This window comes from Gobius niger (genome assembly GCF_951799975.1).
Source record: "Gobius niger genome assembly, chromosome: 4".
NCBI lineage: Eukaryota > Metazoa > Chordata > Actinopteri > Gobiiformes > Gobiidae > Gobius > Gobius niger.
This window is the reverse complement of record NC_136855.1, coordinates 7,359,602-7,386,048: the sequence shown is the minus strand read 5'-3', so window position 1 is coordinate 7,386,048 and position 26,447 is coordinate 7,359,602. Positions and strand designations below refer to the sequence as shown.

General features: G+C 44.1%; 1 protein-coding gene and 1 long non-coding RNA gene across 2 annotated transcripts in view; one reads left to right on the top strand and one right to left on the bottom strand.

Moving 5' to 3' along the window:
* Positions 1 to 26,447, bottom strand: part of LOC306961973 — a 333,958-nt gene that overhangs the window by 63,360 nt on the left and 244,151 nt on the right. The gene's annotated exons all lie outside the window — the stretch shown is intronic.
* Positions 1 to 26,447, top strand: part of large2 (LARGE xylosyl- and glucuronyltransferase 2) — a 243,606-nt gene that overhangs the window by 68,762 nt on the left and 148,397 nt on the right. The window contains exon 2 of the mRNA XM_079554901.1: positions 10,336 to 10,404. The gene's annotated coding sequence lies outside the window, so the exon portion shown is untranslated. The remainder of the gene's footprint in view (positions 1 to 10,335; positions 10,405 to 26,447) is intronic.

Here is a 26,447-nt window from a genome sequence, read left to right as displayed (position 1 = left end):
AACTCCCTATAGTCCCTTTAAGTAACATCTCAATACTATTGTTGAATAAAAATACATGAATTAAATTTTTATGTAATAAATAAATACATTAATTAATTAATAAAGCACAGGCATTGCGGAGCTTTTTCATTTTCTGTCTATGATGGACAGTGCAATAAAAATTAAAAATTATATTGAATGAAAATAAAATAAAATAAAAAAATGGCATCAGCACAATTCTAATATAACTGCTCTTAAATGTGTCGCCTACTTTACTTAAGGAAATGTACATGAGTAAATTAACTAATTACAAACCAATCTGCTGTGAAAAAAGTAAGAATGTTGAAGAAAATGCCTTGTACTCGAATTGTTTTTTCGGTATCGGCAAGTACTTAAATCAAAGTACTCATACTCGTATCGGTTTTAGAAATAGTGGTATCAATGCATCCCTAGTAGTTTGTGTTGCATCCATTCCAACACAAAGTCAACAAAACTGCAACAAGTCTGGTAATTGTGTAAATGTCACTTACTTTGAACAGCATTTTCCTATAAAAAAACAACAACACATTTTCAACGTAAAGTACATTCTGGCAAATGAAAATGGTAAGACAACACCGTGTGCATGATCAGGCCGGGTATCGCAGACACAGCGCCCCCTCTCGTATCATCAGCGTCAGTGCAGTAGAGGCAGGCCTCACCTCGGCTCTTTACAAAAGTGCTTTAAAGTCAAATAAACTGGTTCAAAGTATCATTCTTGTGCCAGATTCTTTATCCAGATGATAGAAAACCTATTCACCTCTTAACCCCCGCCTTTACCGAGCACATTTTCTCCAGTTCGGCTTGACCCAAATCTAAAAGCTTCTCGACTGGAGTTTACAGCCCTTATTTGAAAGCTAAGGCCTACATCTCACGTTTTTTTGTTTGTTTGGTTGCGCTTTTGTTGCTTTTTCATAAATGTTTTGTCAGTCTTTTGATCCTCATTTACATATATATTTTTTTGCTTTTTCATTAAAGCCACACCGTGTAGAATTTTACAGAATAAATATTATTGAAATACAAGCATTTATTTTATAAGTCAGCAGAGTTTGAGATTTGAACAGGTTAGGTTTTCATCCAACTCCATTCTTTGATTAACAACTGCATTTTCTGTGTTGAGCTGGTCATTAGAAGCATGTTTTGTGTTGATGGAAACAAAAGTCCAACATGTTACATAGTGTACATTTAAATTTTATGATGCTTTTTAGTCTTGTCTTTGTTGCTATTTTGATGCTTTTTCCAAGGAGCTTTTAGATTTGGGTAAAGCCGAGCTGGAGAAAATGTGCTCGGTCAATGCGGGGTAAAGAGGTTTATCCTTTCCTGTTGTATTAAGATTTTTGGAATTACTTTTTGTACAGATTTGCTTCAAATAGACTTGCCTCACATGTAAGTACGTCGGTAAATTACACAGAGAAATTGTTTGCCGTAAAGAGAATGTTACGAATGAAATTTCACAGTTAGAAAATGGAAAATGTACGGTTCATTTTTACACCATTAAAGTTAAAGGATCTATATCATGCTATTTTCGCCATTCCAAAGTTAAGTATAGACATTTATATGATATATTGTACCTCTACCACTATTGAGCACTCATTTTTGTGATAAATATAAGTGTTTTCTGGAGGTATTTTTCAAACCCGGAAGACACAACGCTTCGATTCAGTTAACTCCGCCCCCTCTCTCCGCACATACTTTACCGTAATATAAATAAACAGCAATAAGTGAAATTGCTTCACGATGCAGTTATACGGAGTTGACATCTGCAACACAGCTTCATAAATGGCTAACACACATGCTAATATGCTAACACACATGCTAATATGCTAACACACATGCTAATATGCTAACACACAAGCTAACCCGCGTTGGGACTGACTCACTCACAAACCCGTTGGGGGTGTTTTTGATAAGGAAATAGCATAACAACATGGCTAAAGACTCTAGAAAGTCGATTTTGCATGATATTGGACCTTTAAAGAAAATTAGTAAGACATTCTACAACCACAATAGTGCCTAATTATTGTATCATTTTGCATACATTTTCCAAAATGATTACAGGTTTAGTGTTCTATAAACTGTACTTTTTACAGTAATATTATTTAGAGCAGTGGTTCTCAACTGGGACACTGTCAGGACCCACCATAATACTAGTATGGCAAGCAGCGACCTAAATAAGTATTATTTCTTATATATCTTGTAAAGCACTGTATTTTCCCATAAATTAATGTTGAATAAACATTAAATAATATACTACAAAGCTGGAATGATGACCAAAATAACAGACTCAGATGCTTCTAGATAAGTAGATAGATAGATAATTCTTCAAAGAAATGTTTGACTTGCGACCCACTGAAAATGGTCATGTGACTTTTGGGTCCCGACCCAAGAATGGTGGCAGCTGAGTTCAAATTTATGGTTTAAAAGCGGCAACAATTTTTTTTAAACCCCAACCTTCAAATGTTACCTGTCAAATATATTTCACGTCTTTAAACCACGGGGAAAAGGATGGTCCTCTCTGCAGGGGACGTTCTGTTTGGCAGTTTGCGATTTGGATTCAATTACCATCATCACAGGCTCAAAGAGAATGCCCCTCTCTCCTCCGCGGGGGGTGTATGGCTTCGTCCCGTGGGGGGTGTATGGTTCGTCCCGCGGGGGGTTTATGGTTCGTCCCGCGGGGGGTGTATGGAGTGCAGTCAGGCGGTCCGACAGTGGAGATGACCCCCCGTGCCTCATGAGGTCCATGAGTGCGGAAACTGTAAATCTGAGAGACCTGCAGCTCAGAGCAAACACCAGGGGACCGAGGTCAGGCCCCACACCGGGCTGTGTGTGAGCGTGTGTGAGAGTGTGTGAGAGTGTGTGAGCGTGTGTGAGAGTGTGTGAGCGTGTGTGAGAGTGTGTGAGAGTGTGTGAGAGTGTGTGAGCGTGTGTGAGAGTGTGGGTCATATTGGTATTTGTGAAGGGAGCATGGCTAAGTAAACAGCGCCATAGAGTCGCCTTTATGTAATATTGCCTTTGTCCCTGAGTGGACTCTGAATGTCCCTGCACTTTGTTTCACTGCAGCTATAGGGAAGTGCTTCTCTCTCCTTTTCAAAACATAACCTGTGCTCATTTTCACAACGTATTTCAATTCAGTTTTAGTCTGATGATAATGCAACACAGATTAAAGCTTCATTTATGCTCCCTTTTCATACATAAATACAGTCTTTCATTTATGCCTCCACGCGTTTCTAATGTCCAGCATGTGTTATCGAAGGTTGTCACCAGAGGGGGCTGCAAGATGCACCCAAACAGGAGATGAAGAGCTGGGATCAAAACAATATGGCGCCACCGATCCGTGACCACCATGCAGGGGGCCGCCATTGTTTCAATACCGCCATCTAGTGGCTACAGAAGAAGCTAGTTTTGCACTAGAAAGTAATTGTGGTCACACCGCCTTTGCTCTGCCCAATCCCGTCAGACCTTGGAAGCTAAGCAGGGAAGGGCCTGGCTGGTACTTGGATGGGAGAGCGTTTAGTAACACCAGGAAGCCTAGCAAATGTAGTGTGTGAGTGAGTGGTTGGTGGTGGTCGGAGGGGCCGATGGCGCAGACTGGTTGCCTCGCTTCTGTCAGTCTACCCCAGGGCAGCTGTGGCTACAATAGTAGCTTACCACCACCGGGTATGGAGTGAATGAATAAGTAAGGATTAAACAACGAGGAGCTGTGCATTCGACGGTTATAATGCACGACGCGGAGTCAAGAACACCACGACGCGCAGCGGAGTGGTGTTACTCCGCGAAGTGCATTATAACCGTCTGATGCACGGCTCCGAGTTGTTTAATCCACTTATACCATGGTCCCACAAACGTAACATTTATAATAAATATTTGTTTCATTTACTAAAGTCACTAAATATGCCAGACCACCAGGACTATTTTATGTTGGTTATTAGCCGGTCACTGAAGGCTCGTCTCAGAGCGAGTCATTCTCCGCAGCTTTTACGAGGATCTCAGTCAGACGCAACGAAACAACATAAGCACACGCTGCATCGCCAGACTCACAACACAGGACTAACCCGGCACTTTTCCGTGGAAGTAAACACCGATGTGCGGCACTCGTGGGCAGGAGTTATTTCACTTTTACGCTGTTTAACCTGAAGCTAAAGCTAGCTAGCTCAACCAGCTCAACTGTTTATGGAAACAGCTGCGGTGGAGTCGCTCACACCTGGGCCCCACGAACTGAAACTTTTATGATTGACTTTACTAATCCAGCCAAATATGTTTAAATGCAGAGATCATTTTATGTACGCCTGAAAATCATGAATAGTGCCTTAACCGTTTTCAATAGAAATGGAAAGCTCATATTTTATTAACAGTAGCTAACCTAGCTGCACACTCTCCTCTACTTCCCATTTATCAAACATTTTGTTTTGGCCAAAAACGTTGAAATTAAACAAAATTCATCTCATACGTTCCTGTCAGTCACTAATTACTTGTTTATCTGATTCAGCTGTGTCATGCGTTGCTATGGCGACGCCCACAGCGGAGTGATATCCCAGTGATTTAACTACCGGACTACGTGTGCGGTTATACCAAAATAATGCACGCTTGTTAGCACCCACCAGCCAATCAGAATCGAGTATTCACCCAGACCATGGTATAATGCAATGTAAAGCGTCTTTGAGTGTCCAGAAAAGCGCTATATAAAACCTATGCATTATTTAGAAAGCATTGCTTTTTACACACGTTTTAAACAACTGTAAAGCCTGGTTTCTAATTTGTTTCTACAGCTTTAGATATTCCTCCTGTGAAAACGCTGGGTTAGGTACAATTAAAGAAACCAGGCTGGTTTTTGTACGGTAGAATTCTCATATACTAATGAGGGCCTGACTTTGATTGACAGGCCGTTAGCATCAGAGCTAACTACACGCCCCGCGAGTTTAAAGTGAAGATCCCGCCCTTGTGCCCTTTTTAGGAACATGCTTGTTCGGGGCAGGATAGGAGGAGTCTGTATATCCAGCATGAATTCCCTGGGAAACATATAGTTATTATTAAAGGAACAGGCCACCATTTTTCCATACTGAGATATGTACTTGCCTGGGCTTAGACGAGTTGATGCGTACCTGTCTGGTCTTTGTGTGTGCCCTCAGTCATGCAAAAAGACCAAAGATGTTGTAAGCATCTCCCAGCATATTCCTTTAGCTCCAAACGGGGTGAAGTTAGAAGCTACCATGCTCTTCCACGGGCATAAAGACCAGACAGGTACACATCAACTCGTCTAAAACGGAAACGTAAAGATACAAGGAGGTATTAGCAACTCCGTTTTTGAGGTTTAATTGTAGTCGGGGTGACAAAACACCTTTTAAGAAACATAAATCGGCCTTGCTAAAGTCTACCCAGACTATAGTCTACCCTCGTGCAGCTGTTTTTTCTGCATTTGTGGCATTAGACAGATAGTGCTTGCGCGTTAGAATGTCCTTAAAAAGCGTTGTCTGACTGGCTGCCACCTGCAGGACCCTTGGCCGTGCTGTAAAAGCCGGTTCTTGTCGGCTCCTGCTCCTGGTCTGAGCAGGAGTGTTGACAGTGAGGTCAGAGGAGAGTAAACGGAGTGAAAGCCTTTAAAAGCTTTGTATAGTCTGACCCTGCCCCTCTCGTGTGTTTTAGAGACTGCAGGACCTCCTCTCCCTCACCCCCCCCTCTCCCCCCGTCCCGTGTGAGTGATGTGGCTGGTGATCAGGCTGAAGGCTGCAGTCTGCTCTGAGGCGCTGGGGGCGTTGGGGCGGCGGCGATGGGGGGCACTGGAGAGGAGGGTCCCTGCAGCGTGGACCCGCCATCTGGGATCAGCCGTGGAGACTTTTCAAATACACATTTATTTGATATGGACACGATAGCTTTGGACAATTTATGTGTTATATAATAACACTGGAGTTCTTCTTGGGCGACGTTTTGCTTCTAATGGAGTGACTGATCAGAGTAAAGCCTTTGTTTACTCCTGGCACAATAGGTTGCGTTCACGGCGGGTCTCTTCATTTTGTAGCCCGAGGTTCTAATTCAGGGCCGTGCAGAGAGCTACAGAGGGCAGGGGCTCAAAAATCAAAAGGGCCTCCAGAAAAAGACATTGAGAATGTCTGAGTGAGTCTCACATTGTTTTAAGAAAACGTAGAGCTGCAATATTTTGACAACAATATGTTGCGAGGATGCGGTGGTGAGGTTTATTTTTAGATCATACAAAACTGTGGGCTTGTTGACCTCATTGGTCTGCGATTATGTGGCCGACTGATGAAGAATAAAGAGCGATCTGAAGCACAAGGTGCAGAGAGGGTTGTTCTGTGCAGGAGCCGCTCTGCTGCGCTGCAGGGCCGGTGGGCGGGATAGAGGAAACACAATGAACTAACAAGGGGCATTTTTATTTCTGATTTCATTGAGTCACATAGGCTAATAAGGCCATGGGGCAAAAGGGGCAGGTGCTCAAGCCCAAGCTCAAGCTCAAAACTGTCTTCCTTCTAGTCCTATTGTGCCTTGTGTCTGTTTGCGATTGTAATGTCATTGAAGTTTGTCACATGAGCACAGCCTGTAGCGCTCGTGTTCCATCTGGTTTGAACACAAGCTGGAAGTCATTTGTTTTTCTGCAAATTATGTCAAAACAAGGTTTAAAAAAGCCAGGTGTCCGTCTGTTTGGTTGGCTGCAGTGGCGTGTCTCGGGGTGGCCTCCTGGGGTGGCCCGGGCTACTCAGGGGGGCTGTGTGAGGCGGCATGGTGGTACAGCGGTTAGCGCTCGTCCTTCACAGCTAAAAGGTCCCGGGTTTGATTCCCGAACGGAGAGGGGATGGGGGGGGGGCGTTTTTGTGTGGAGTTTGCATGTTCTCCTCGTGTCTGCGGTTTCCCCAACCACTAAAAACATGTACAATAGGCCAGAACGAGTGTACTGTGTGAGTGAGTGGTTGGTTGTGTTTGGAGGGGCCGACTTAGTCACACGGGCAATTGTAAGTGTAAGACATTATGAGTATTCTTCTTCTTATTCATATTCATGGCAGTTTTCCCTCTACCCTTGACCTGGCAGAGCCATCAGCACACGCCTCCCACAGATCAGATAAGTGATAATCACAGATTGTGAAGTCCAGCGTCTTTACCAAATCCGCTCCACTTCTCCATGAGAAAGTCCTGCAATAACTGAGATCCTGTCCGTTTTTTCTTCATACTGTGCCTACCTAATCCCTGATATATGGAAGTCCAGTACATGTTTTAGCAAGTTTGTTTGCTCGATTTTCCTGCCTTTTAAAAAAAAAAAAAAATCTCTGCATGTAACCTAGAATTAACACAACTAGACCTAAAGCGGCTGTAAAATAATCTGAAATTGTAAATGAGGTATTTTGGTCATTTACATATGAGGATTTTCAAAAGGCTAATTTTTATAATAGAAAAAAAGAAAGAATATCTAATGCTGTTCCAACATTAGGATCAGAGGAGACTGAAGGCAGCCAGCCAGGTTTCCTCTGGGTGCTACGGTTTCCCCGACCTCCAAATCATGCTGGTCGGGTCGGCCAACAGTGGTGGCTTGTTTGTTTTTTAAGCAATGACTTGGCCATGACCTTGGACACAGAGTAGTGGAGTTCTTACCGCTGCATTGTTTTCTATCATAAAGACGTGTCCATGAACAGCTCCACCTCTGATTAGCTCCGTCATTCATCCCCGGCTCGTCCCGGTCGCTTTCATCGCGTCTGAAGTAAATGTTTGTGTTTGCAGACGTGTCATTTTCTTTTTGATTGCGTATTGTTCCGCGCTGCCTTTAATAACACGGTACACGTCGCCGATCATTCCAGGGCTCTGTTCTCCGCTTACTTTCTCTGCGAAACGGAATGATTTTGTGAAACGTAATGCAGTTCAGTAGAAAAAAGTGTTTGTTCAAAGTCCAAATACGGCTGGGCGCTCTGTCTGTTGTTCCGGTAATGCACCTGAAATCGGGTTATTGTCAAACACAGGCGGTGATGTAACAGGAGCAGACGGCCTGGTTTGGGGATTCAGTCGGCAGCGTAAACTTTACCGTTTTTGACACGGCCGCTCCCAAACAATTCAGGCCACTGGTTTTGTCTTTGTTCAGACCTGGTTTAGGCCTGATTTACTGCCCGGCCCTTCCTCACAAAGACAGGCTCGGGTTTAAAGAACTGTTGTTGCAGCCTCTCCGCAACTTTTCCTTTAGTCCTGCCAGGTCGGAAGCGTAAATTCAGCTCCTCTACAGATCCACGGAAAAGTAGTTTGTTTTATTTCTGATGTCTTCTTCTGTTTTTGGAAAGCGTTCAGTGGTTCAGATGCCGGCGCGCATGAAGGAATCCATGTGGATGCACACGTTTACTGAACTGGCCCGGCTCATAGACCTTGTTTTGATCCTAAATTAGACTTTGATTTAATCTCTGGTTTAGTTCTGATCTTGTCCAGGGTTTGGTCTTAGATAAGTCCTGGTTTTGGCCTGGTTTAGTCTCTGGTTTAGTAGTAGTAGTCGTAGTTAGTTAAAAATCGTTTCACAATCATACTATTCATGGAGGCTCAAAGGGACTGACGCAAGGAGCTTCTAAGTGCCGACCCCTTATTCATGTAAATCACATTTGCATTTCATAATGTTACAATTATCCTAGTTACATTGTCATACAGACTTATCTTACAATTTGCAGCACTGGCAAACAAAGAGGTGTTAGCAGAATTTCACATAATTTTTACAGCATGCTAATAAATAATAGTTGTTATTATTATAATTAAAGCAGTACTAAGTAACTCTTCCCCCTAGAGGCCATAAGCGCAACTGCAGGTGTCGTAGCAAGTTACAATTTTTTTAATTGTCTTGGAGAGTAAATACTACGCTGACAGGAAAGGCGAAGGGAGAGAGGGTTACTGTGCATCCAATTATACAATGGAAATATTTTTTTTCACTCAAACTTGGCTGTAAATACTGTTTAAAGTGACGCTAGCCCGCAGTTAGCTTTGCCCGTTACCATGTTAGCTTCTTCGTGATTACATTAGTGTGTATTGCTTTCTCCGCACCGGTGGCAGTCAAGTTGCAAACATGGTTTTCTGGCCAGAGACACCAGGGGGAGATGAAAGACCCTCCAATCATCCCATAAACACTTGTATTACCCCCACAGGGACTACGGAAAGGATTTATTAAGGTAAACACGTTACTTAGTACTGCTTTAAGTTATTGTTATTGATCATAACAATTATCCTTCTTGTCATTATCAATGAATGAATGATTTCATATTATATAGGAATCATCTTGCCACTTCCTTGTTGTCATAACTATCCACTATTTATTATCGTTATTATGATAATGACATACCCAGATTGTAAACCCTATCTAGTTTGGTGCGTTGAAAAGTCAAAGTGTATAGTGGCCTGGTGAGGGTGGGTGGTCGCCCTCCGATGTAATCTAAGCTTTGGTCCTACATAAATCCTGGATTTGACTTCATTTTGTCCCTGGTTTAGTATTTTTTAATATTTACTTATTCATTTATCTATCAGGGACGGTACAATCAACATAGTTGCAATGAATGTTTGCAGCTGATGTGATGCATGAAGAGCTCATATCCCTGGATGGGCTTTTCTACACAATTTACAACACTAAAATGCATAAATACAACATTTGTGTTAAACTTTGTCAATCACACACATGCATACTGTACACCAGGGGTCTCCAACAGGCGGCCCGCGGGTCAAATCTGGCCCGCGAGATGATTCAATCCGGCCCCTCGACTTGTAGTTTTTAAAGAAATAACCAGAATGCTCACTCCAGCCACTCGGGGTCCGCTTAAAGAAAGAAAGGAAAGAATTCCACAGGTGTCCAGCAGAGGGCACTGACATAATAAGAGATCAGGAAATTAACTGTCAGGCTCATTATTATTCATTTATTGAAAAAGGTTTCCTCAATAGTATCTTCACAATCAAAGCGCATTTTACTGGAGTTAGGGTTAGGTTCTGTTTATGGACCCCGACAATACACTCCCTGCTATAAACCCTCACACCTACATTCACACACACTCAGTGCTACTTACAAATGTCAACAGCTTTGATTTGTTTTTTGCCCAGACTTAACCCTAGAGGTGAACATTTTAAACTTTAAATATGGTTTTACGTTCTGTGGGTTGTCCCGATCAAGTCTAAGGTTTGGACCTCCATAAGTCCTGGTTTTGACCTTGTTTACTCCCTGCTTTAGTTCTAGTCCAACGTTTGATCTTCATTTTGACCTGGTTTTAGTCTTTGCTTAATCTCTCGTTTCTTCCTGGTGATGTCCTGTTGCAGTCCTGACTCCGACCTGGTCCAGACCTGTTTCCCTCACCGCTCTTGTCCTCGTTTCAGGTTTCCTGGTTTTCCTCTGAAGGAGCGACACTGTGGACTAACTTCAACTGGACTCATTTCGTTCGTCTGGTGAGTGCAAATGCTTTCCATTCCGGTTCAAAATGACGCTGGCAGTGTGTTTATTCTATTCTTCAGCTGCATTGTTTGTTAATCATGTTTCCTTGGGTTTTCATGGAAGTATTGCAGTTTTTTCTCCTTTCACAATACTCCAGAGGCAAGAAAAGGTTAGCGCTTCTTTAGCACCGCTGTGTGCTCAGTCTTTCAGCCAGTTGATGTAAATGGAATGTTCTGAGTGGAGGATGTTGTTGATGGGTTGCTGTGGCAGAGTGGTTAGCCAGTCTCCTGCCTCTCGGTGAAGAGGTTGTGGGTTAGAATCCTGATTTCTCGCAGCTACGTTCGGACGTAGTGGAACATACTGTGACATTGTTCATAATGAAGCAAGTTCAAGAATCAGCCAGTGGAACAAATGTTTTGGCAATTTATTAACCTCTTACCACCCTAAACCAAATGCATGCTGTCCTCTTTGGCTATTAGTTATTAGTATTCTTTATACATTAATGTATGAAGATAACATTTTGTACACAGCTTTAGGTTGATTGACTCTATATACTGTAAGATTTTTATCTGAAAATCTGGTATAATTTCGAAGATATTACATTTTTACTGAATAGCAGTCGTTTCAGTTACGGCGGCCATCTTGTTTCTTCAACTGATGAAAGTCACATATTTTGTTGATTTTCAAACCTGTGAGGCCGAAATTTTCTGAGAGTTGATAGTACCACATCAAACCACACACACTATGCCAATTTCATGAGAAAATCGTATTATATATATAGAAAATATTTCAGTTTATGTGACAACAGTACATGATGAAAATGAGCCATTTTGGTTAACATTCACCCATTAAATTTCATGTAATGTATTTATGCAGTAACCGATGCAGATGAAATGTTGCATACTGCATTAGGTTGATATAGTCTATATACATTGTAAATTATTTCAGAAAATCTGGCATAATTATGAAGATACAACAATTGAACTGAGTATCAGCCAGTTCAGTTACAGCGGCCATCTTGTTTCCACTATGAAAAAACTGACATAATTAGTTTATTTTTAAACCTATAAAGCAAACATTTCCTGTGACGTGATATCATGTCAAACTACACATACAGTGCAAATTTCATGAGAAAATCTAATTTCGTATTGAAGATATTTCAATTTATGTGACAACAGTACATGGATGGAAATGAGCCATTTCAGTTAACATTCACAGATTAAATTTCATGTAATTTATTGATGCGTTAACCGATGAAGATGGAATGTTGCACACTTCATGAGGCTGATATAGTGTATATACAGTGTAAATTATTTCAGAAAATCTGGTATCGTTTTGAAGATACAACAATTGAACTGACTATCAGCCAGTTCAGTTATGGCAGCCATCTTGTTTCCACTATGAAAAAACTGACATAATTTGTTTATTTTTAAATCTATAAACCTAAGATTTCCTGTGAAGTGAGATATTGTCAAACTACACATACAGAGCAAATTTCATAAAAAAATCTTGTTTAATATTGCAGATATTTCCTTTTATCTGACAGTGCATGACTTAAGGTGCTACTTTTTGGTAAACATTCTCTTCTTATTTCTTCAATAAAAAACAAACGAAGGCGATACGCGATTGGCATATTCATGAAATATGTTCTTATATTAACATAAAAACAAGGTTGCCAACCCCTAACATTCCGGAACTACAAAAGTTACAATTTCAGATTTTCGTACTAGACTATATTATATAGGCCGGTGTAACACCTCATTTGAAAGCTAAGACCCACAAAACTGATCTTTTTCCTCGCGTTGTTGCTGTGTTGTGTCACCTTTTGTATGTTTTTTCTTTCTTTCTTTTTTTCCATTTTGGAAATTGTGTTCCAATTTTTGTCACATTTTTGTTGAATTTTTTGTCACTCTTTGGTTGAGTTTTTTGTCACTTTTTGTTGAATTTTTGTCAAATTTTTGTTGAATTTTTTGTCACTCTTTGGTTGAGTTTTTGTCACATTTTGGTCACATCTTTGTTGAATTTTTGTCACATTTTTATTGCGTTTACGTCCTTGTTTTCTTCTCATTTTTTGTGGCTATTTTGGTGCTTTTGTCCCAAGAAGCTTTTTGATTGACTGGAGAAAATGGGATCCGTTCAGGTGGGAGTTAAGAGGTTAAAGGAATAAATCTGTCATTGCACTTTATGTGAGAATAGTGACATTGATAGTGATATCAATTTGAAATGTTACGGTAGTTATAAGTGAAAATAAGCCCAATAAATCAGGCTGGGAATTAGATTCAGAAATCCCTCTGGAAAGCCCTTCATAATATTGTTAAATCCAAGACTGTAAAGTGTGGAGTCTGGAGGAGCTACCAAAGTGGAGATGCTGTTACAAGAGTGTAAAGTAAACCTCATTTGGAGAAAACGGCCCTAAAGTTTCGTCCCTTTGTCTGCACTTGTGTATATTTCTCCAGTCTTTAGCCGCTGCTGTCTCCCACAGAGGAAATGACCACATTTTGGATTACAGCGTCAGCTCTGTTGCCTTTCGTGCTACACGTGGATACCAAACATGTCGATATCTGTGAGCTGCGGTGTTGTAGTGATTTACTGGAACTCTCACTTCACGCGCTGTGCCCTAAACTTGAACAATAACTTGGCGAGACAAACTTCGCATTATCGCAACAATACACTTCTCTTCTATCATCCAGCTCGTATAACAGGGTCCTCGCGGGGTCTTAAATGATCTTAAAGTCTTGAATTTGCTGAAAATGTGGTATAAGTGCTGCTCCACCGAGTTATTTATGATAATGAATCACGCGAGAGTTTTCTGTTTTGTTTATAATGAGGCGAGGGTGCAGCGCTTGGACACAGAGCGGCTAACGCTGTTAACCGAGATTAGCATCAGCTCGTCACACACCTTTACTGTGCCTGTGTCCCCGTTTTGCACTGGACAATCCAAGCACTTTGAGTGGGGGACTGGGACGTAAGGGGGCGTAATTTGACTTAAACAAGGCTATATAAAATGCGAGTCATCTCTATGTGCCCGTGGTCTTAAAGGTGCGTTATGTAACTTTTTATGTGGAAAAAAAAAGTTGATGTTTGTGTGTATTTGACCTTGTAGTGACCCAGCGGCTGTATCAGTGGTCAGCATGACACCTTTACTTTCCATCACAGTGGTCTCTAAAACGCTCCAGGATCAATTGTTTGGAAGGTTTTCTCTGCTTACACCATAAAACTTACAAAACAATTGGTCCTGGTGCGCTTTAGAGAACACCGTGATGGAAAGTAAAGGTGTCATGCTGAGCTCTCATACGGCCGCTGTGTCACTACAAGGTCAAACACGCACAAATATCAACTTTTTTTTTTTCACATAAAAAGTTGCATAGTGCACCTTTAAGGTGAGATGCTGCAGATGAAGAGGAAAAAAAATAAATGTAGAGATATCGATTTGAAACTTTTGCTGAACATTGCTGTTCTAAATATCTGGGAAAAAAATATTGCAATTTTTCTGTCATTTTATTTTTTCATATAAAAATAACATATTTTGTGCATGAAAATGGCCAAAATTGCTGATATTTTGGGCAACGAAATTAGGCCTGAAAGATATATCATTATCTCATCAATATCGAGATATGAACATCCAAGATATTTATATCGAAAAAGCAAGATATGAACGAGATTTTCATCAATAAAACTGCACTCTTTATATTATGTTTTTATTTTTCTGAAAAATGCTTTGTTTTCACCTAACCCATAGTTATATCGTATTGTATTTTATTGACATATTAGTAACAAAGAGGGGATTTTGGATCTTGGAACTCAAATGCAGCCTTGTTTTTTTGGGTTCGAAGCTGAATCAATCAGGTTTAGAATTAGATACTAAAAAATCCCTCTGAAAAAACCTTCAAAATATTGTGCAGTCCAAGACTGGATAGTTTGGAGTCTGTATGAGCCACTATAAGGGCTCACCCACTGCCCGAGTGGGGTCTTTCCTTCATTCAGAGAAAACAAGCCCTGTAGTCTTGTACCGAGTGTGCATGTGCGGCTCCTACCGCCGCTCTTCTGTATTTTGCGGCTCCCAGAAGGAAATTACCATACTTAGATGATAGCGGACCCTTCACAGGACACTTGGATGTAAAATCTGTCAATATTTATGAATGAATACCAGTGTGAAAGACGACAGTCTTGACTAGACACACAACACAGCACAATGCATAAAGGGGCTGGATGCAAGTTTGCCATTTTATACTCACTACTGCCACCTCAGGTCATACGTGTAACTGCAGCTTTTATATTAAGCTCGTGCATGACGGCACTTCAGACCCGAATTAACGCCTTTTTGAGTGACATTGCAGGATTTTAGAGGCAGTTGTGGTGAACAGGTCTGAGCTCATTCTACACATTAGGACATGGCTGGAACATGTGGGGGGAGGAACATAAATATTGTCCCTTTAAAAAAAAGAAAAATATAGAAAAATAAAACACATAGTAGTAGCTTTAGTTAATGTTTGGTTGATGATGAGGATGTTCATCTTTTGAACTTATTATAGAAAAAACGATTATTAAGGATGCCCTCCCGCTTGTCCGTCTGAAGTGATTTCACGAAGCAAAGCAAGCTTGCATTATCTCATGCCGCTGGGATTATTCTCCCTTTGCATTTCACGTGCCGTGGCTCATGCTTTTGCCTGACATAAAAACAAACAGAGCTGTGTGATGATGTCATCCGGCCGCGCTGCTCAGTTTACTTGTGCAGGTGTGAGGTCTGGCCAGCAGGGGGCAGGTGTGAAACAGAGACCTCTCATCAATCGAGGCAAACTTAAAATAATTTTTGCTTTTATGACTGTTCAGAAAACAGAAAATATTCAGCATAATTTTTTGATTAATAAATAAAAAAAATAAAATGAAGACAATCGTGATTTCAATTATGACAAAAATAATTGTTATTATTATCTTTTCAATAATGGAGCAGCCCTAATTCCAGGACTTAAATTCCACATTGCAAAGTGCGCATGAACCCTTAAAGCCTACACATGTATTTTACCAATATCTTTAAATGAGTCGACTTCATCAGTGTTCGCACATGTTAAACCAGTCATTTCCTCTGAGCGATGAGTAAATCCCGCATAAATCCACGTACTCTTGGCCTTTTCTTTTACCATTTACCATCTAATGAGGAAGCTCTGAATAAACACACTGCGCTGCTGCCTTTATGCTGGGTCTGACCCGCAGGCCGCTCTGTTTATGTCTATTAATGTGCGCCTCCGTTTGACCTGAGTGGGCCGCCGTAGTGCGCCCCGGGGAGGCCGTGTTACGTAAGAGCGCTAAGAATACGGACGGGGCGAATCCGAGCGGAAAGAAAGAAAAAAAAAAGTCAGCTTGGAAGCATGGACAGCGGTGAAAGGCGTTTGTGTGAAGAGATGGAGGAGGTGACAGCCTTCGTTACTTATCGATTAAAGAGTACCCGCAGTCTGAAGGCAAATGCCCCCATGGTGTCCTCTCCACAAAAGCACATTTTACTGATGCAGCGCTCATTGTGAAAAAGAGACGTATCTTTTTGTTTTTTGTCCGTCAGTTTTTTTTCTCAAGGATGATTACAGCATCAGCAGGCAACACAAGTAAAAGCTTTTTATTCTGCACTTAAGGCGAGACACTGCAGGTTTGCGTAACATTGCAGATATAATGAGAAATGTATTGCAAGTTTTCTTCTATTTTATGCCTTCATTTAATAAATACGACATCATATGCATCGAAAATGTCTATATTTTCAGTGATTAATCTAATTAATGGATAGTGTATAATAATGGATTTTTTCAGAGGCGATTGTGGATATCATTAGTTTTTGGATAAGCTAAAACCCTTTTTTTTTAGGGTTCAAAGCTCAATGAATGGTTGGACTTGTGGTGCAGCAGGACTGATGTTAACAGAAGCTCAGGATGTTCATTTCTTCAACACCAGCTTAACTATTTTCTCTGAATTAAAACTAGATCTACCACAGTCCTGTCCATATCTGCCATGATGGCCCAGAGGAACTGGAGCGAACATGACTCTACAGCAGATACAAGTTGTTTCCTTTTTTATATCTTATAGTTGCGGAAAATTATGGATTTTATTTCTTTGCCTCCAATATAGTTATTTATGTCTTCCATACAGCAGAAGTCTGAAGTTCTGTCTAAAGCAGAAGCTCCATGACTTCCTTCTTCACCTGTCGCTCTGTGACTGAAGAGCAATGAGGCCTCAGCCTTTTTACTGGAAACAAAGAGCTCACTGTATTTAATTCACTGTAACTCACAGAAATGTGTACTTTTAGATAAGCCGTACTTATCCATGTCTGGGTTTGAGGAATAAATAGAATAGTCTGAGGGGAGCAGTTTTGAATCGTGAATGCAGAGGATGGCCGGGGTCAGCAGTGATCAAGGCGGCTTTCCTGGCCACTGCCTGCTGGTAGAGGTCAGAGGGAGGGGTCAGTGGGGAACCTGGGATTTTGGTGGCCTGTTTAATGATCTGGGAGAGTTTTGTTTTGTGTTTAACTGTAAGAAAATTGTACCAGGATGTGATACTGATGGTGAGAATGGATTTGATGAGTGACCTGTATACAACTGTTAAAATGTCATGGGCCAAAAAGGCTTTTAACAGATCTGAGCCACGGAGAAGGCTCATCATTACAGGATCCTTTAAAGTTGGTTATTGGGCTTTAGGTTCCCTCCATGATGTGACAAAACCTATCGTATGCAGATTTGTGCGCTTCAGTAGAAGAAGAGATGATAAAAGTAATAAAGGATTATTCAAAACAAGGAAACAACATAACCTGGTTAAAAGCCCAAAAAGACTAGTTAATCGAGCACATTTTTTCCAGTTTGGCTTTACCCAAAAAAGGGTGGAAAATGTATCAAAAGAGTGACACAAGAAACTGATGAAAAAGGGACAAAAAAGGGACCAAAAACACAAAAGAGTAACAGAAAAGATTTAGTTTTGTAAAGTTTTGTAACACATCTCTCCAGTCTTTCGTTGCGGTTGTCTCCCACTAAGGGAATGACCATATTTGGATGATAGCGCCATCTCGGGCCCCCTTGTGCAGCTCATGTGGACGTGAAATATGTACATTTTGTGAATGAATACTCATGGGAAGCCTACTGATGCTGCAGACACCTCCAGCCCCCTCGGCCCACAAAACAGCACCAAAAAAACACAAAAAAATAACAGAAAAGTGACAAAAATGCGTAACGAAAACGCAACCAACATTTGCAATCAGAGTGTAAGTCTTAGCTTTCAAATAAGGTGTTACACTGGCCTATCGGCTGTAAACTTTTAGATTTGGATAAAGCCGAACTGGAGAAAATGCACTGCTGCATTATCAAAGAGACGTTGCTACAGTCGCACAAGAACCGAAGCGCTAACGCTAACCATCTGGTCCGTGGGCAGCTCCACGTCCAGGCGCCGCGGTCGTCCCACAATCGCCGCGCTGTTCTCGGCTTAGCGTGGCGGGGTGAACCCAGCCGCAGTCGTCCTCATTTCGTGTGAAGCGGCGTGGCGTCGTTGGCGGAGCGCGGGCCCGTTGGCTGGCAGCTGCTCGGCGCCGTTCCGTCAGATGAAAAGTGACTAAGGCGAATGTGACTCACACACAGCTCACACAAATGCCACCGCCCAAACCGGGATCCAACGCCATCGCGCCACTTCACCACGGCAACGCAGTATGCCATTTTTACGGCAACGCTTTACAGATCCATGACTGAGACCCTGCTTTTCCTGCTTTCTGATTATTCCACTTGGACCGACTGGAATGTGTGTAACTTTAACACGGATTGTGGCAACTGGGGACGAAACGGAACTAGGCCAAGACCAAGCTCTGGCCTAGAGGCTGTAATCTCCAGTCGAGGAGCTTTTAGATTTGGGTAAAGCTGAACTGGAGAAAATGTGCTCATTAAAGGCGTAAGGGGAGGCAAGACGCTGCAGGTGAATCATACCCAGTAAGATGCTTTACCCAGAAGCATCATACTGGGTATTTTTTTCTCTAAAATTAAGGGAGAAAACTAGGAACAAATCATTGACCACTGCATGTCCCCTGACGTTTCTCGCCTTTAAAAAAGGACCATCTGGGGTAATGAAAAACTGACAACCCAATTCCATAATAATAAACATTTGCTCCGCGGTAAATAGGTTTCTAATTTCGCTTATGTCAACGTTAACACATCCTTCTCTCTGCTTTGAGGGGCTGCGTGACAGGTCCGTGCTTCACTTCCTCTTCAACAAAATTACAAATCATGTCTATTTACATTTCCGGCGGAGTCCGGTCAGGTCATAGACTGTGAAAAACACAGCAGGAAGTTCCTTGTTGTAATTGACTTTCCATTAAAACTCTTTTGCTCTTAACACATTGAGTGCCGCGCTGTTTATAGGATTTAGCTGTAGAGTGCCAACAATCCAGACCATTTTTCATGATATTTGTAGAACCACAGTGTATTCCATGTTATAGCTATGGACACATGATATGGCTCGTTTGAAAGGGGAGACTCTAAGCTCTCTGTAGGTGAAAACAATTTAATTGTACGTGCCTCGGTTCCTGAGAAATCTAAATCTAAACAGGGGCTAGTTTTGATCAAAATCACAGAATTTTTTCTAGAGCCGGAGATATTGCATGTTTTATGAAACATTTTCCTTTCTGATTAACTCCTCTCTGGACAGACACTAACGTTATGGGAAGAGGCAAATGCCTAAATATCTGCGTTTCAAGTCAACATTGTTGACACGTTTTGAAACACCGCGCTTTTCATGGCGTGTGCATTTACCTGCAACAGCCTGGTAGTGAAATTAATTTTGCTTTGTCCTCCTTCAACATTTATGGGAATAATCCTACGCATCTAATCGTAAATTTAGTTTTCTAGCATTTCTGTGACAGTGACTCTGAAAAGGGACCCTAAAGGTTGTGAGATGAACTCGTCCCTGTGAGGAATCGGGATGCTACAAATGTGTGACGACTAACAATTTAAATGCTGGCTCCCTTTTTCGTTGTTTGTGAACAATGATATCAGGTGCAAGTCTTTAACCACAATATAACCTGGATATATATATATATTTCCACTCCAAAGGTGTTTATTGATGACATGATTAAACATTTATTTTACTTGTTCACAAAAGTTTTCTCTGGCCAGTATGCTTCACATGCTAAATAGAACTTGTGAAGGGAGCTCCCTTCACAGCAATCTGGAGCTTGTCTGCTCCTTCATAGTTTTCATTCACAAACTCTTTGGCTCATGCTGTCTTCGAGCTCCTCGATGTGGAGCTAACACTGAAAGCGCGGGTGGAATTGGAAATAGGCCGTAGAGCAGGACTAAACTGGGAAGAAAAGTAGAAAAAAAAAGATGTTCTTGACCAGCAATAAACCACGAAAAGAAGTCTAGTCTCCCAAACCAGGTCTTAACCAGAACTAAACCAGGACTAAAACTGAAATAAAGTCGGTTAAATCCTAACTGAGCGTCCCATTTCGAGCCTCCAAACTGCGCCCCTGAGACCCGATGTCCGCAGCGGTCCTGCAGCTCTGCTTGTGCAGCGCTCTATAGTTTGTCCCATAATGATAAGGCAGTTTGCTGCGGTTCCACACAAAATGTCAATGTTTATCTCCGACGCCGCGCTCCTGTTGGAAAGGGCACCGAAAGGCCACCGATCCGAATGCCGCACGAGCCACATGCTGTACGTCTGCTGCCTTTGAGAGCGGAGCCACCGAGTCCACCGAGTACGCAGTTTGGACTCCACAACAGCAACTTTACTGTTTTTTTTTTTAAACAAGGCGCAAGTCACACGGAAATCCAAGATAAAAGATTCTGAACCTCAGTATAATCTCAGTATGGGAAAACGGTGGCCTGTTCCTTTAAGGTGAGCTTTATGGTTAAATGTTGCTACTGTCTTGAGTTTTGTGTGAACTGTCGCTGTCCTCGGAGTAATGTATGACAGAAATGCCCGATATTAATGCTAGCAAAAAGAGAGTTTGCGTAATGTGATTCAAATGGTTAGTTCAGGAAAAAGGTGGCCTGTTCCTTTAAGCAGAGCACACATTACATCATTTTCTTGCCCAATTTTGCTATAATTCTCAGTCGTGGTGAGTCTTCCTGAGTCTTTACGAGTTTCAGACAGTCTCAGAGAGTCGTGCCTGGAAGTGTGGACAGTTCAACGACTGGATTCGTGTTTCAATCGTGTAATGTGGGCGGCAGGAAGACATAACACAACCTCAGTGGCAAGAAATCACACTGTCTCCTCCATCACGAGGCTTAAGTCTGCCCATCTCCCTTTCTTATTATATCCACAGGAAATACAGTACGTCCCGCCTCTTCATTTATCTTTTTCATCCCCCAGTTGTTTTCCCCGATTGCGCAGTTTCCAACTGGAGGGAGCGTTTTCCTCAGTTTCCAAGGACCACAGGAGCAAGGAATAGGCCTCTGTTCCTGATAATACAGCTGCATGAATACTGTACAATGTCATCCAATCACTTTGGCATCAAGGCTGTGCCCTTCGGAGCACTTTATGCCCAGGCTGAGCATTATCAGCTCACAGGAAGAGGCGGCACTGGAGTCTTGTGTTGTTTAGCAGTTCAGTGTTTCTGTCATCTCTGTATCAATGCTCCTGAATGTCTAAAAAGTCATCCTCAACCTACATTAACTTGATACACGACAGAAAAGGTGCCATTAGACAGTTATTGCAGTGGAATCACAGTTCGAATGGTCAGAAATGGCTGTTGTTCGGCCTCCATTGGATTGATTTATGCGATTTTGCGGCGTTTATGCAGATCTGTGTCACGGGGGTTCAGGGCTGACAACGTAGAGGGGTGAACCATGCATGAGCAAAGCCCTGTGGAATTATGGGAAATCAATGGGCTTCAAATGGTGGGCGTGCAGCAGAATGTGTTATGGTAATCAACGGGAGCGGACGTCAAACGTGGAATATGGGCTTTTGTTTTTGCAAAAGAAAATAAATAAAATCAATTGCAAACACAAGACTGATGGATAATACGATAAAAGAATCACACGCAGGTCAGAACATGTTTGCATCTGTCTGAACTGCTGCTTTTCCACATGACAAAGCCACACGGAGACTGGAAACGTTATCTAAATGTGGGGCCTCTATAACTGAGAAGGTCAAATCCATCTCATCATTCGGAAAAACAAGCTTTTTTTTTTTCTGATGATGATGGTGGTCATTTCCTTTGATCAGTTTTGTGGCTAAAACGGCCAAATGTTTTCGTCCAAATCAGTTGTTGATGTTTAAAGAAGGTGCTACTCACACACGCCCATACGCAATCTTGTACTTCTATCTTAGTGAGGTCACTCGAAGACATAATTACCCAGATCTTGAGCCTAAAGTTAGGGCCCCTAATCCTTACCTTAATCATAACCCTAACCCTAAAACCACACCTCGACCCTCAAACAGTCCTTCAAATAAGTGAGGACCACCCAAAATGTCCTCACTTCCAAAAATGTCCTCACTCTGTTAAAAACTCACACTGGTCCTCACAATATCATAAGTACAAGAACACACACACAGACCTGGGCTCGTTCATTCAGCGCGCTCTCTCACGTTCTGTGTCTTTTTCCACCAAATAAACCAAAAAATGTTTTGTTGGGGCTTTGGTTTTCTATCATCTGAAAAAAGAATCCGGCCCATGCACGATACGTTTGCCTTTTACCGTGTTTCTATCGACCCAATGTAGATATCAAAATAGGAGATATGAAGTTATGGTAAATGGTAAATGGTCTCAACTTATATAGCGCTTTTTCCACCTACATTAGGCATTCAAAGCGCTTTACAGCAAGGATCCACGGCTCTTTTCACAACTTTTTATGTTGTTTTTAGCTCATGTTGACAATGTTTGAACAAAAAATAAAAACGATACATCTCAATTTTTCAAGAAACGTGCAATGTTTAATGTATGTTTTTTTTTACATCCATCCATCCATCCATCCATTTTCTTCCGCTTTATCCGGGGCCGGGTCGCGGGGGCAGCAGTCTCAGCAGAGATGCCCAAACTTCCCGATCCACACACACCTCCTCCAGCTGTTCTGGGGGGACCCCGAGGCGACACCAGGCCAGCTCGGAGACATAGTCCCACCACCGTGTCCTGGGCCTTCCACGAGGCCTTGTCCCACTAGGACATGCCTGGAACACCTCCCGCGGGAGGCGACCAGGAGGCATCCGAAACAGATGCCCGAGCCACCTCAGCTGGCTCCTTTCGACGTGAAGGAGCAGCGACTCTACTCCAAGCTCCTCCCGGGTAACTGAGCTCCTCACCCGATCTCGGAGGGTGCGCCCAGCCACCCTGCGAAGGAAACTCATTTCGGCCGCTTGTATTCGCGATCTTGTCCTTTCGGTCATGACCCAAATCTCATGACCATAGGTGAGGATGGGAACGTAGATCGATCGGTAAATCGAGAGCTTTGCCCTCCGACTCAGCTCCCTCTTCACCACGACCGACCGATACAGCGACCGCATCACTGCTGACGCCGCACCGATCCGTCTATCGATCTCACGCTCCATCCGTCCCTCACTCGTGAACAAGACCCCGAGATACTTGAACTCCTCCACTTGAGGCAAGGACTCCCCACCGACCTGAAGAGGGGAAACCACCTTTTTCCGGTGGAGAACCATGGCCTCGGATTTGGAGGTGCTGATCCTCATCCCGGCCGCTACACACTCGGCTGCAAACCGCCCCAGTGCGTGCTGAAGGTCCTGGTTCGTTGAAGCCATCAGAACAACATCGTCCGCAAACAGCAGAGATGAGACTCTGAGGCTCCCAAACCGGACACCCTCCGGCCCCTGGCTGCGCCTAGAAATTCTGTCCATAAAAGTAATGAACAGAACCGGTGACAAAGGGCAGCCCTGGCGGAGACCAACACGCACCGGGAACAGGTCTGACTTACTGCCGGCAATGCGAACCAAGCTCCTGCTGCGGTCATACAGGGAACGGACAGCCCTTAGCAGAGGGCCCCGGACCCCATACTCCCGGAGCACCCTCCACAGGGCACCACGAGGGACGCGGTCGAACGCTTTCTCCAGATCCACAAAACACATGTGGACTGGTTGGGCGAACTCCCACGAACCCTCGAGTACCCGATAGAGGGTATAGAGTTGGTCCAGTGTGCCACGACCAGGACGAAAACCGCATTGTTCCTCCTGGATCCGAGGTTCAACCATCGGCCGGATCCTCCTCTCCAGCACCCCGGAATAGACCTTACCGGGGAGGCTAAGGAGGGTGATTCCTCTGTAATTGGAACACACCCTCCGATCCCCCTTCTTAAAGAGAGGGACCACCACCCCGGTCTGCCAATCCAGGGGCACTGTCCCCGACCGCCACGCGATGTTGCAGAGACGTGTCAGCCAAGACAGTCCTACAACATCCAGAGACTTAAGGTACTCAGGGCGAATCTCATCCACCCCCGGAGCCTTGCCACCAAGGAGCTTTCTCACCACCTCGGTGACTTCAGCCCCGGTGATGGGCGAGCCCACCTCCGAGTCCCCAGCCTCTGCTTCCTCATTGGAAGACGTGACGACGGGATTGAGGAGGTCCTCGAAGTACTCCTTCCACCGCCCGACGACATCCCCAGTCGAGGTCAGCAGCTCCCCACCCGCACTGTAAACAGTGCTGGTGAAGCACTGCTTCCCCCTCCTGAGGCGCCGGATGGTTTGCCAGAATCTCTTCGAGGCCGACCGATAGTCTTCCTCCATGGCCTCCCCGAACTCCTCCCAGACCCGAGTTTTAGCCTCCGCGACCGCACGAGCCGCAGCACGCTTGGCCTGCCGGTACCTCTCAGCTGCCTCAGGAGTCCCACAAGCCAACAAGGCCAGGTAGGACTCCTTCTTCAGCTTGACGGCATCCCTTACTTCCGGGCGCCACCACCGGGTTCGGGGATTGCCGCCGCGACAGGCACCAGAGACCTTACGGCCACAACTACGAGCAGCCGCATCGACAATGGAGGAGGAGAACAGAGTCCACTCTGACTCCATGTCCCCCGCCTCCCCCGGAATCTGGGTGAAGCTCTTCCGGAGGTGGGAGTTGAAGACCCCACTGACAGAGGGATCCGCCAGACGTTCCCAGCAGACCCTCACAACACGCTTGGGCCTGCCAGGTCTGACCGGCTTCCTCCCCTGCCAGCGGATCCAGCTCACCACCAGGTGGTGATCGGTTGACAGCTCAGCCCCTCTCTTCACCCGAGTGTCCGAGACACGCGGCCGGAGGTCAGACGACACAACTACAAAGTCGATCATCGACCTCCTGCCTAGGGTGTCCTGGTGCCACGTGCACTTATGGACACCCTTGTGCTCGAACATGGTGTTCGTTATGGACAAACTGTGACTAGCACAGAAGTCCAATAACAGAACACCACTCGGGTTCAGATCGGGGAGGCCGTTCTTCCCAATCACCCCCTCCCAGGTCTCACTGTCGTTACCCACATGGGCGTTGAAGTCCCCCAGCAGAACAATGGAGTCCCCAGTCGGAGCACTATCTAGTACCCCTCCCAGGGACTCTAAGAAGGCCGGGTACTCTGCACCGATGTTGGGCCCGTAGGCCGAAACAACGGTGAGAGACCTGTCCCCGACCCGAAGGCGTAGGGACGCGACCCTCTCGTCCACCGGGGTGAACTCCAACACGTGGCGGCTGAGCTGGGGGGATATGAGCAAACCCACCCCAGCCCGCCGCCTCTCCCCGCGGGCAACTCCATAAAAATGGAGAGTCCAGCCTCTCTCCAGGAGTTGGGATCCGGAACCCAAGCTGTGCGTGGAGGTGAGCCCGACTATATCTAGTCGGTATCTCTCAACCTCCCGCACAAGCTCAGGCTCCTTCCCCCCCAGCGAGGTGACGTTCCATGTCCCGAACGCCAGAAGCTGTGCATGCGGACCAAGTCGTCGAGGCACCTGCCTCTGACTGCCACCCAGTCCTCTCCGCACCCGACCCCTACGGATCCCTCTGCGGGTGGTGGGTCCACAGGAGGGCGGGCCCACGTCGTCCCTTCGGGCTGGGCCCGGCCGGGCCCCGTGGGCAGAGACCCGGCCACCAGACGCTCGCGTTCGGGCCCCAACCCCAGGTCTGGCTCCAGGGTGGGGCCCCGGCTGCGCCATGCCGGGCGACGTCACGGTCCTTGAATGTCGTACGTCCATTGGGGTCTTCTGAACTGCTCTTCGTCTGACCCGTCACCTCGGACCTGTTTGCCATGGGAGACCCTACCAGGGGCATAAAGCCCCGGACAACATAGCTCCTCGGATCATTCGGGCACTCAAACAACCCCACCACGTTAAGGTAGCAGTTCATGGGGTTGTGTAGTTTTTTTTACATACTACACATAATTCCTGACTGACATCTGTTCCCCTTTTCCTTAAAGCTACTCAAAGCAATCACATTTTGCTTTGCACATTTTTGGATCGGCATGGTATCCGATATCTAATAATCAACACATGCGTTTCCAATGACATCACCGTCACACATAGTCCCGGCGGCCATTTTGAATACCGAAATAGAATTATGCAGTACTACAACATGTAACAATATCTCTACTCAGGATGAAAATGAAAGACAACTGACTGACAGTGGCATTTTTATGTACTTGTTATCATTGCTCAAGAAGAAAACAGTAAAAACACACATTTATGTGAAATAAGCAGCAAATGTAGCACAGACGTAGCAGCTCTGTCTGTCGAGATACAGCAGGATTTACTAAAGATCTGCTTCACTCTGAAGACTAAATGAACACATCAAAGAGAAACAGAAAATCTTTCTCTGTGATTTTTACAGTTTGTCATGTTGACAGAGTCTCAGTCTGAGTCAGTGTTTTAGCTGCTCAAGATTCTAGCATGCTACCGGTTAGCAACTGTCAATCAACTGTCAATGGCTTCAACACGATAAACACATGTGTGGCTCACATTTATGACACTGAGGAAATACTACAGTAATATTTCAGTAGCTCAGCTCTGGCCTCTGTCACATGTTGTATCCAAGTTCAGATGTTTGTGGTTGCGGACTTTCTCTTGGAGAGGTCAGAGCTGAGCTGTTGAAGCTAAATGCTAACCGGTAGCATGCTAATGTCTTGAGCATCTTAAA